Raw genomic sequence first — 10,960 nt, 5'->3', positions numbered from 1 at the left:
TTGATTGGTTACTGTACGGTAAATTTAATTTGTAATTGGTTCGTCTAGTCACGCCCCACTTTTTACAGGCGGAGATGGGTACGCCTTGTTTTACGATTGGTTAAGAAATAAGTTATGGGTGGGTCTTTCAAAGAAGAAGCAAACAAAGGACTTTCAAATTGAGTAAAAGATACTCCAGATGGGTCTGTGTCAGGGTCTTTATGTTCATTGGCTAAGCGAAGAGGAAGATAGTGCATGTGATTGGGTGGAAGGGATTGGAAGAGATGGGGAGAGCCTGGGGTGAGAAGTTCATCGGTCCTATGCAGCAATATGTGGGGTCATTATCGAATTCTTCAGTAATTAAAGCAAAACCAACCTTTTAACAGGAATTCGCATGTATATTGCGAACAGGCACATTTAAATTGGGTTATTCTAGCAGTATTCGTTGAGGACCCACTAAATCAAGAGTCTCTGTTACATTTTAAATCGAACTGGGACTTAACGTTGAAATAACCACGATCAAATGTTTCGCGATATCTGAGTTTGTAAACCTTTATTACGACAATTTTTGCTGAATATGTATGCAGTGTTCACACCTGTTCGCTAGCCACCATCGTTTCCTGACATTAAAATCAAGGCTCGAGACTCATAGGTTACCTGTTGCTTTGTGGGACTCCTTTAAAATTGCGAAATTGTCTCGTGATCACTGTGCTATAGCGTTTGCTGTTTAACTTATTTTTATATTTACAGTACATTGGTCTGTATTCCTGACACCAGTGACTGTGTGTATTGCTTTGTGTTGTGCTTAACACTACGTTTAATTTAATTTTATTTATGTACTTTACAGAGTGAGACTGGCGCCAACTGGTGTGGCAGGCCGTTTGCTCGTCTCTTTAATAAAAGCTTAATTATTTTTTTGATGTGTTTCTGTACATAATACCTTGTAATGTTTGATGTTGTTATTGGCATTATATAAAACACAGAGGATTTATTTTGTAACTATAAGAGGCAATTATAGTGTCTATACAAAGTATTCACACCGTTTGAAGTTTCTTTTGCATTTCGTTGTTATACAACATTGAATCAGTGAATTTCATTTAGTTTAATAGTTTTTAATGTTGTGGCATATGGCCGGGACGCTACAATGCTGGAAGGAGCAGGGAAGGGAGCATATCCAGAGCAGTACCTATCCTGGAGCACTAGGTGGCATCCCCCATGCGTTGCAGCGTGCCTCGGACTCCCGCAGGGCTCCATGGGAATTGAGTTGGATACCACCCTGTTGGGATCAGTGGGCGCCGCCAGGGGGCGCTGCATCAACAAGAACCTGGAGCACTTCTAGGTGCCTTATAAAAGGAGCCAGCAAACACTACTCCAAGAGCCAGAGTCAGGAGGAGGTAGACGAAGCTTGCGTGGAGGAGTGGAGGAGAAAAGAGAAAGAAAAGGAAGAGAGTTGTGTTGTGTTGTGCTGTGCTTTTGGGACTGTGTTGTGCATGTGGGAGACAAGGAATATATTTCCCACAAGGGAGAAAGAAAAATAAAAAACGTGTGCATGCACTTGTGCCTCCTGTGTCTGTGTCGGGTTGGGGTGGCAGTGCCCCCCTTGGTGGTCTACAATGTCAAAGTGAAAACAGATCTCTGGGCACTGATCTAAATTAATTGCAAATATAAAACACAAAGTAATTGATTGTGTAAGTATTCATCCTCTTCAGGTCAGTACAGTACAGTATTAGTAAGATAGATAGATAGATAGATAGATAGATAGATAGATAGATAGATAGATAGATAGATAGATAGATAGATAGATAGATAGATAGATAGATAGATAGATAGATAGATAGATAGATAGATAGATAGATACTTTATTAATCCAAAAGGGAAATTCACATAATCCAGCAGCAGTATACTGATACAAAAAAAAACTATATTAAATTAAATGCAGCAGTATACTGATACAAAAAAACAATATTAAATTAAATAGAAATAAAAATGCATGTAAAAGCAGGCAATAACTTTGAGTAATGTTAGCATTTACTCCCCCGGGTGGAACTGAAGAGTCGCATAGTGTGGGGGAGGAACGATCTCCTCAGTCTGTCAGTGGAGCAGGACGGTGACAAAAGTCTGTCACTGAAGCTACTCCTCTGCCTGGAGATGACACTGTTCAGTGGATGCAGTGGATTCTTCATGATTGACAGGAGTTTGCTTAATGCCCGTTGCTCTGCCACAGATGTTAAACTGTCCAACTTTACTCCTACAATACAGCCTGCCTTCCTCACAAGTTTGTCCAGGCGTGAGGCGTCCTTCATCTTTATGCTGCCTCCCCAGCACACCACCGCGTAGAAGAGGGCACTCGCCACAACCGCCTGGTAGAACATCTGCAGCATCTTATTGCAGATGTTGAAGGATGCCAACCTTCTAAGAAAGTATAGTCGGCTCTGTCCTTTCTTACACAGAGCATCAGTATTGGCAGTCCAGTTCAATTTGTCATCCAGCTGCACTCCCAGGTATTTATGGGTCTGCACCCTCTGCACACAGTCACCTCTGATGATCACAGGGTCCATGAGGGGCCTGGGCCTCCTAAAATCCACCACCAGTTCCTTGGTCTTGCTGGTGTTCAGGTGTAAGTGGTTTGAGTCGCACCATTTAACAAAGTCTTTGATTAGTTTCCTATACTCCTCCTCCTGCCCACTCCTGATACAGCCCACAATAGCAGTGTCGTCAGCGAACTTTTGCTTGTGTCAGGACTCCGAATCGTATTGGAAGTCCGATGTATATAGGCTGAACAGGACCGGAGAAAGTACAGTCCTCTGCGGCGCTCCTGTGTTGCTGACCACAATGTCAGACCTGCAGTTCCCAAGATGCACATCTTGAGGTCTGTCTGTAAGATAGTCCATGATCCATGCCACCAGGTGTGAGTCTACTCCCATCTCAGTCAGCTTGTCTCTAAGGAGCAGAGGTTGGATGAACCTTTGGCCGCCATGACAGCTTTGAGTGTGTATGGACAGGTTTCTATCAGCTTTGCACATCCAGACATCGCAATGTTACCCATTTTTCTTTGCAAACTGGTCAAGCACCATCAATTTGCATGTGGAGTGTGATTGAGCCTTTTTTCAGTCCAGTTACAAATTCTCAATTGGAGGTGAACTTCAACTCTGCTTCATGACATTTACATTGTTGTCTTTAAGCCATCCCTGTATAGGTTTGACCTTATACTTGGAGACTATGGCTTGCTTGAAAACAAATATTTTCCCAAGGTGCAGTTTTCTTGAAGATTGCATTAGATTTTTTTCCAGGATTTCCCTGTATTTTCCTGCATTCCTTTTACCTTCTGTCCACACAAACCATTGAGGACCTGCTGCAGAGAAGTATCCTCAAAACATAATGCTGCCAACAGGATTCATGGTAGAGATGGTATTTTTTTATCATTTACAGTATTCAGATATTTAGTATGATGGCATAAAAGCTCAATTTTTTTTCCATCAGACCAGGGGCCTCATGCATAACGCAGTGCGTAGAATTTGCACTATAACATGACGTAAGCACAAAAGTGGAAATGTATTTACGCACAAAAAAATCCAGATGCATAAATCTGTGCGTTCGCAAAATTCCATGTTCTTCCTCTACATAAATCCCGGTCAGTGTGGAAATGAATGCACGTACACACGCCTGCTGCCCCACCCCAATTCCTCACAGAATTTTGCCTCTTTGAATATGCAAAGCAATATAAATAGCACTTAAGCTCAGTGTTCTGTGAAAAGGCAATGGCAAAAGTACGAGGGAAAATAGAAGAATTTCAGCAAATACCAAGTGGAGGCAAATAAAAATTTGTTGGTTTAAACAACAAAAAGGAGTTTTTGTTCAACAAAAGGAAGTTGATTGAGTGACATAGCGTGTTGGAGAAACTCAAAAGCCCAAGTTCACAAAGTCACACAGTGCCGAAATAAAAAAAGGAGTTGTCAGATATCAAAGTCACCATGAAAAGGCGAGTCATAGCCCACTGTCTGAGTGTCATATAAAAGCTTATTAGGGTACAGAAAAAAAAAGGGCACACAGTATGAAAAAAGCACAAAATGTCAACTTTAATCTCTAAATTTCCACTTTAATCACATAGTTTATTTTGTCATTAAAGTAGAATATCATAAACTTCATATTAAAATCATTTAATTTACTAGTTTCTCAAATCCCATCATAACTAAAGTACCATGTTAAATGCTTTGTTTTGTATTTGATCTTCTATATCCTCTATTTGCGTGAATCACTACATGCTTCCGTTCTTTCTCTCCCTCCGACAGGACACTGAATCCATTACATTCGTGATATTACAACTCTCTGAATAGTTAAAATACTGAGAAGTATATGTGATATCATTTTCATGATGATAGGAGTTAAAGCATGTTATTAAACATGGGAGCATGGTGGCGCAGTGATTGTTCATGTCTTTCGCAAGATGCTTACTGCACCATGCGTACCCTTCAATGAAATGCTTTATTGCAGCAGTACTGTCTTTTTCAAACGTACTAACCCCCAATTCCTGTCCTTACTTTTCTTTCTCCAAATACCCAATCGCCACACAATCAGCTCTGTAATAGACGTTAAGTCATCTGTAAGCTTAGAATGACGATTCTTCAAAACTTTTAAGGAACATTGAAATATCTTCGTAGTACGTGTTTAATTATTCTATCCATCTATCCTTCCAGTGTGGCATCAGCACAAGCAAGAATACAGCGCAAGTCAGGAACAATCCGTGAATGGAGCACAAGTTCCTAGCTAGCGCTGCGGCACCGTGTCCTGGCATATTTAATTATTAACAATATAGATTACCTCGGTGGGCTGGCGCCCTGCCCGGGGTTTGTTTCCTGCCTTGAACTATGTGTTGGCTGAGATTGGCTCCGATATACATTATTTAAATGAAGTTAAAGTTGTAACTGTATAATATAATAAACATATTTTGCTGCATTTCTTCTTAGAAATGATATTGTCATCATATGTAAATACACGCTTTATAAAGTGGCTCAGGTTGTGCAATATTATAACTGTAGTGCAAGTTTACAGTGAGGTGATTGTACTTATAAGTACAGACAGTTTTACAAGGAGCACTTGATTGAGTGTGTTTATAATTCTTGGGATGAAACTGTTTCTGAACCGCAAGGTCCATACAGGAAAGGCTTTGAAACGTTTGTCGTGTGAAAGCAGTTCAATAGACAGCATGGCTGACGCAGCGTGTGCTTGATGCTGTATACCGATTCTCAGATTCTGTAGATCTTTTATTCCCCACTCAGACACAGATACTCTGAGTGGTGCAGTGAAAGTAATATGGAAAAAGATGATCTGCTGTGACAACCCTTAACGGGAGCAGCTGAAAGAAGAAGAAGAAGAAGAAGGTGCAGTGAGAGTAACAACGCTAAAGCAGCTATGGTATTTAGAATAGTTTGACCATTCTGTGGACCATTATATTGTTACTGGTTAATTACAATCAGATCCATTAAACTAATAAACAATATGCAGTTAATTTCAATGTATTTATAAAGCCGCGTCAGGGATGTGGATCTGAAAAAAGGATAACCACACAGGAACAGTAGCACTGCTTTGATGCTGGGTGCCACCAGTCTTCAAAACCGAGTGGAGAACTTGCGTACGCCAGGGTATGAGGTACCGCGGAAATGTGCGTGGCTTTACGGCAAGTTTAGGTTTTATACATCGCGATTTGAATGTAGAAACAGGCTTACGCAACATTTCTGTGTGTATGCACCATTTATACATGAGGCCCCTGCGCTTCATAGAATTTAAAGGACTTAAACATTAATTGGGCTGAATTCAATTTACCTTTTGACACTGCTCAAATTTTTAATGCAAAAATTCCAACACTACACAATCTAAAGCTATTTCAAACTGATGTTTGGTTATGTCTTTTATATTAAGTAGGATCGACTACTTAACTCTTTACTGTCAATCCAATCTAACTGCTGCAGTAGCATAGGTCATAATTAGACCTAAGAAGAAAGACCACATAACTTAAAATTTATCATTAGTTTACCGTCAAGTTTGGAGTTGTTTTTTAAATCTTTCTCTTGACGTTAAACATTGTGAATGGTTTTTACCATCTTCCTTACATCTTACAGAATTTATTAATGCCTAAATCTTAAGGCATACATTATGAGCACATGATAGCTATAGGCCTTTTTAAAATGTACACTTGTTAATAAAACAGTAGCTAATGGGTACTCAGACTCTAAAACAAAGTAGCTACAATTATAAGAGACGTTCTGTTGGCCTCCGCAAATACAGTAAATCATGATTGAAGACCTACTAGTACTAACTCCTGTTAGAGCTTTCAATGAGGTTTTTCATATTACAGTTTTTAATAATTATGATAGTTGCGGTGCCAGTTGCTATGTTTGTCCTGTTCTCAGTTTTTGTGCTGGCATTTGGTTACCACTGCCATTGTGATCAAGATTGTTGTCCTAGTATCAAACCTCTAGTATCAAACCTTTGCAATTTTCCAACAACGCCCTTAACATTTGCTGTTTAAATATATTATTACCTTTATACATGTATTTTACAGTGCATTTAGTCAAAGGTAATACAGAGAATACCGGAATATATAGGGGTCTGTGGGAGAAACCAATGAAACAAACATGTTTTTTATTTACTGTTAGATGTATGTGGCATTACAACATGCAATCTTCAGGTGTGAAAAGGTTACTATCCCCTGCTTGAACCTGTTATCATTTAACCCTGAATTAGGCCAACCCTGTGTGGTCGAAATTTAACATCTCATTAAAGAAAGAAATGTCCTCTAACAGAACAATTCAGTAATCAGGCAGGAGAAAAGCTGTTCATTGTATATTTTAATTACTCCTCAGCAAAATGCCTTGTAGGGAGCATTCATCAGAAGCAGTCTGTTACAGCCTGGTCAGAATGATCAGAATGGTCAGAGAAACAAAGAATAGAGGTTCATTTTATTAAAAACAAAGACTAGAGGTTAATTTTATTAACTGTTGAATTTACAAACAGTGTCAATCAATGCATATATTTTACTGTGGTTGGTTCATTGCTTAACACCCAAATGATTTATACAAAATAAAAGTATATATATATATTATATTCTGGTTCTTATACCTTTTGAGATGAGCTACTTCCCTTGAAATTTCTGTGCATATAACAACTGTCCATTCTCGTTATTTATAGGACATCTGCTGATTTCTTAGTCATCACTTAGTCATCCTTCAGTGCATTTTGTATATTACATCAACCTTTCATCTGGTACATTATTTGCTTGACCATCTCAGTATTTTTCCTAAACCAATTCTTATATTTCAGTGTATGTTTTGTTGTTCACTTGACCTTTATCTGGTTTCCTGTTGTGCCTGAACAGGTCTCTGACATATATTAACCCTTTATTCTATTTCTTTAAGATGAATGCAATGTTACCCTAAAATTATTCTCCCACACCTGCCAATGTATTTAGAAAGAATTCAGACTTTTTTTTATTATTAATTTTATTACAATCCATAGAAAGCAATCAAGTTTTTACAAAAAGAAAAATTGAGTTAAGAACAGATCGATCCCCACCCGAGAGAGAGAGCAAGGCAAACGGCGTAAAATTTAAGGCTTGTAAAAATACCTAAATTAATAAATTATCTGTGCTTTATGAGCTTATTTTAAAATATTACTGATTAGATCCTGCCATGTTTTGAAAAAAGTCTGTACGCATCTTCTGAGTATTTGATTTTTTCCAATTTCAAATAATATAACATCGGTTTCCCACTGACTTAAAAAAGGAGAGTTTGGGTTCTTCCAGTTTATCAGAATAAGTCTGCGTGCCAACAGTGTAGTGAATGCAATCACAATTTGTTTGTCCTTCTCCACTTTAAGCCCCTCTGGAAGAACCCCAAACACAGCTGTTAATGGGTTAGGAGGGATTGTGAGTCCAAGGCTGTCTGAAAGGTAATTAAAATTTTTGTCCAGAATAATGTTAATTTGGTGCAGGCCCAGAACATGTGACCCAGTGAGGCTGGGACTTGGTTGCAACGTTCGCAGGTTGGATCATGCCCTGGAAACATTTTGGAAAGTTTTAGTCGAGACAGATGTGCTTGACATATAATTTTGAGTTGTATAATTGTATGCTTTGCGCATATGGAGCTCGAGTGAATTCTCTGCATTGCTACTTTCCACTCCTTTTCTGATATATTAATTGAGAGATCTTTTTCCCAGTGTCCTCTTGGATCTTTGAAAGGAGGGATTGTAAAATGATTTTATATATTGTAGAGATGAAGTCTAATTCCTTGAGATTGAGCAATATTTTTCCAGCATGGATGAGGGTGCAAGATGAGGAAAATCTGGAAGGTTCTGTTTAACAAAGTTCCTGATTTGAAGATAGTGAAAGAAATGTGTAGCTGGAATGTTAAATCTGGAATGTAATTGTTCATAGGATGCAAGATCTCTAAGCAAGTTAATTCCAAATTTTTTCCAGATATTAAAAACTGCATATGTTTGTGAAGGTTGAAAGAGGTGGTTCTCTTGCAGGGTGCCACAGATAGAAGCTTCTCCGTCTTAAAATGCTTTCTACATTGGTTCCAGATTCTAAGTGAGTGGAGCACAATTGGGTTATTAGTGTATTGCCGATAGCGTGTGTTTATTGGAGCAGAGCAGGAATACAAAGAAGTACTGCAGGATTTTACTTCTATTGCGGTCCAAGCCTGTGTATGTTCTTCTATTTGTGTCCAGGTTCTTATCGCCTGTATATTTGCGCCCAGTAATAAAACTGGAAGTTAGGTAGAGCCATGCCGCCTTCTGCCTTTTGTCTTTGTAGGGTCGCTCTTTTGATGCGTGGATGTTTTGAATTCCAAATAAATGAGGTTATTGTTGAATCTAATTGCTTAAAGAATGATTTATTAATGTATATTGGGATGTTTTGAAATAAAAAAAGGAGCTTAGGAAGAATATTCATCTTAACAGTGTTAATTCTTCCAGCTAGTGTGAGATGAAGAGTTGACCATCTATGCAAGTCTTGTTTAATTTTTTCCATGCAGATGGCGAAATTTTGTTGATAGAGAGCTTTATGTTTACTTGTGATGTTTACCCCTAGGTATTTAAACTGTTCTGCAATGATAAAAGGTAGGGTGTCTAATCTAATATTATATGCTTGAGAATTCACTGGAAAGGGTACACTTTTATTCAGATTAATTCTGAGACCAGAGACCTTTTGAAATTCTGTGAGTGCTGCTAAGACTGCAGGCACAGAATTTTCTGGGTCCGAAATATACAGTACCATGTCATCTGCATATAATGAGATTTTCTGTTCCAGTCCTTCTCTGCTAATCCCCTTTATCTGATCAGTATTTCGACAATGTATTGCCAGTGGTTCAATGGCAATCGCAAACAGTAGCGGTGACAAGGGGCATCCTTGTCTTGTGCCACGTTCTAGTTTAAAGTAGTCTGAGCAAATGTTATTGATGCAAACTGAAGCTTCTGGGTTAGTATACAGTAATTTATTCCATGCACAAATATTCGGGCCAAACCCAAACTTCAGAATTCAGACTTTTTTTTAATATTTTGCAGTGTTGCAGCTTTAAGCAAAAGTCATTTTAAATTAATTTTCCCCCACTTCGAGCAACACTCAATACCCCAGAATGACAAAGAGAAAACAGGATTTTTTCAGATTTCTTTTATTACTAGTGTTACTATTTATTTTACTATTTTATATCTCATTATTTAAGCCTTTATGAAAATGCTTATATTGTTGTATAATAAAAAGTAGTGACAGTAACACTGAGGGTGGTGAATATGTCAGGTGTTCTTCTTTGGAAACAGAAATAAATTATTGGGTAGATTAAGCACCCTACAAGTTAAAATTATATGATAAATATCAAAAGTTTATAAAAAAACGCAGGACGCATGTACCAGTTACTTTTATTTCTAATTGTAAACGTTTATCTAGTGACAGTGATTTTTACCATGGTGTTTTGTACAGTACATACTTTAGTGGTCTGGGCTTCTTACAGTAATAACAATATATAAACCAATTCACCAATACTTTCATGATAATATTTGGCACAATATCAGTAGCCATGACACAATAAACAGACATTAGATAGACAAACATAATATAGTATATAGACTAGTAGAGCAGCAAGTGGTACCAGTAGTCTATACAGAACATGAATTAACAAGTACGTCTGCAGGATACAAACAGGCAGGATGTGCATAATGTACATTGGAGGTAGGTGGAGAAAAAAAGTAAGAGTAAAAACTAAAGTAAAATAAAAAATGCTGCATGACAGGAACAAACCCTTGTCAGGGTGCCTGCCCACCACAGGGCAAACACACACACCCACACACCAAGCACACACAAGGGACAAATTAGGATCGCCAATGCACCTCCCCTGCATGTCTTTGGACTGTGGGAGGAAACCGGAACACCCGGAGGAAACCCATACAAACACGGGGAGAACATGCAAACACAATTTTATTAAAATAAATTCATATTTAAGCAAATTTTATTGTACTCCAACCGACCAAACCTTTTCATTTTCTTCTGATTTTTTTTAATTGGCGGGTATAATTGCTACCGTATTGTGATTGTAAGTGTGTGTGTCCAGTGATAGACTTGTCCATACCATATTATTTATCACTGTTATTCAGTATTTGTAATTACATTATCCGCACTCCTTTACGAAGATGTAGTCGTAGGATCATTTCAATAGAGTCCAGCTGCAGTCAGGACAGTTTTAGGTCTTGGACAGATTCAGCGACCTGAGACATTCTGAGGCCCGAGCTACATCACTTTTGACTCCACCCACTTTCCACGCCCACAACCCCGTGTTATAGGTGTATAACTTTTGTGCTAAATGTACTATTATAGTAATGGTGGCAAACTAAACGTGCGTGCAAATAATGTTTATTATAAATAAAAAAAGCTTCACCAGGATAAATGGTCGTGTTAATGTAATAAATGTCTCTTCGTACTTGCTTTGAGGTCGCT

Source organism: Polypterus senegalus, chromosome 6, assembly GCF_016835505.1.
Source record: "Polypterus senegalus isolate Bchr_013 chromosome 6, ASM1683550v1, whole genome shotgun sequence".
Taxonomy (NCBI): domain Eukaryota; kingdom Metazoa; phylum Chordata; class Cladistia; order Polypteriformes; family Polypteridae; genus Polypterus; species Polypterus senegalus.
This window is presented reverse-complemented; position numbering follows the sequence as displayed.